Source organism: Camelus dromedarius, chromosome 13 (genome assembly GCF_036321535.1).
Source record: "Camelus dromedarius isolate mCamDro1 chromosome 13, mCamDro1.pat, whole genome shotgun sequence".
NCBI lineage: Eukaryota > Metazoa > Chordata > Mammalia > Artiodactyla > Camelidae > Camelus > Camelus dromedarius.
In genome coordinates this window covers 46,876,838-46,878,852 of record NC_087448.1, presented here as the reverse complement: position 1 = coordinate 46,878,852, position 2,015 = coordinate 46,876,838, and the positions used below count along the sequence as shown (strand labels likewise).

Sequence of the window (2,015 nt, the reverse complement as noted above, 5' to 3'; positions counted from 1 at the left end):
ACTTGAAAATGTAAACTTTAACTTTGCCTGAGAATTTATTTTCTTTTCAATTCACCTGTTTTTCTTTTCAATTCTAAAGCAACAGTATGCCATTGCAATGTGGCAGTGATGTATTTGTAACATTATTTCTTTAACAACCAGATGTCATTTTAATCATAATTCCAAAGGTATTGTTTTCTGCCTTTAAGCTCCATGTTGATTGGTTTTATCATTTGAAAAAGTTATTTTTATAAGTAATAACTTTGTTTGGGTAAAGGCATACATACAGAAACTAAATTATTTGTATGTAAGCAAGAAAGTATCTACACATATTTCAAAGATACCAAAAAGAAATTATGGATCAGGGATTACTTATTTTAAAATGGCATTCTAGTAGTAATTGCAATAAAAATTAGTTGCTTATTGCTTAAAATTTTTAACTACATTTGCTGAAACTGATTATATAAACTCACACATCTGTATTTAACCAGTTAACTTTCATACAATATTTAACAAATATTATCATATAATGAATTCAGCTTTTATTCACTGAGAAATTTCTTAAGTGATTAAATTTGTTACTAATTTGCAAACATAAAATATTTTCAAAGAAATAACATTCTGTTGTTGGGATATAAAGCTCTTTTCCAGCTATCACATTTATTTGGACAATGGGGGAGAATTCACCTCTGAGATGATGTAAGGTTGGGTGAAAGGGATGCATGAGTGAGTTGTTCCTAAGTTTCCTCTTCAATGTTACTTGTATCTATCCTTCTCCTTCCCTGTGACACATATTATCCCCATTTGAATAATTAGAAGATGAAATAATTCATATTCTAGAGGCATGTTAATAAATTCAGCACTCTTCAGTAAAGGGAAGTTCAGTAAAGGGAGGAACTGACTAAGTTTAGTTGTGCAAAATCAAGACTAAGAAAATAATAGTCTAGAAAGAAAAAAGGTCATATTTCAAACAGGGAAAATAAATCCATAGGTAAGCATCTATAGTTAACATTTTTTTTTTCCCACTGGTTGTCAAATAACCCTTTATTAAATCATTTTTCTTTGTGGTTCTTAACTCTCTGGGCATTCCACCGCATCACTGTTGATGTCCTCTATGATATCATGAGGGTAGTGGCCATCAACATAGTAGCCCACAGACTGGGCAGTCCCCAGGATCTCTTTAATGGTTCCAGAGAGTTCTCTAGCTAGAGATCAGTAACACATCTGTCGGGCAATGTTGACAATCTCATCAAAAGTGATGTTTCCACTGTGCTTAGTGTTTTTCTGCTTCTTTCTGTCTCTTGATGGTTCTTTGAGGGCTTTGATGATTAGGGCAGAGGCAGAAGGTACCACCTCAATCTCTGTTCTGAATGGTTTCACTGTAATCTTCAGACCCTTCCAATCACCAGTTGCCTTGGCAATGTTATCACCAACTTTTTTGGAGACAGACACAGGAGATTGATCTTGGGGGTCAAGGAAGATGTGGCACTGACTTCTTCAACTGTGCATCTCAGGTATACGACTTTGATCTCATTGGGGTTGAACTTAGGTGGCATGGTGGAGGCGGCTGGTGTCAGATAAACCTGGATTCTGCACAACCGAGAGGGTTGCACCTTGGCCTCCTCCGAGCCAAAAGCTGAAAGCTATAGCTAATATTTTCAAAACAAAAATCTTATCTAGGTTGTTCTGGATTGTTTCTTTACTAGGTGTAGCTTTCATTCTCAAGGCTATTTCTAATAAAATTATGGATTTTGCTGTTCCAGCCTTTGAATTTGCATTCCAGGCAATAATCATGATAGAAGGTAGAAATAGCATGTGTCCTCTATTTAAAAGGTCTTCCTGAAATCACCCAGTGATACTTCTGTTAATAGTTCACTAGTCAAAAATTTATCACATGGCCAAAACTAGCTACAAATAAGACCTAAAATATGTCTTTAAATCAGTGAAAAGTTGCTATAATAAAATTAGGGTTTATGTACCTAAAGGAGAAGAGGAAAAAAGATAGAGGAAAGTAGAAGTTTCTGGATAATTGGAAT

The 2,015-nt window shown here is 34.7% G+C and overlaps 1 pseudogene; it reads right to left on the bottom strand.

Moving 5' to 3' along the window:
- Nucleotides 1–1,050: 1,050 nt before the first annotated feature.
- LOC105086651 (large ribosomal subunit protein uL11-like) lies at nucleotides 1,051–1,548 on the bottom strand (annotated as a pseudogene).
- Between the last annotated feature and the right edge of the window lie 467 nt (nucleotides 1,549–2,015).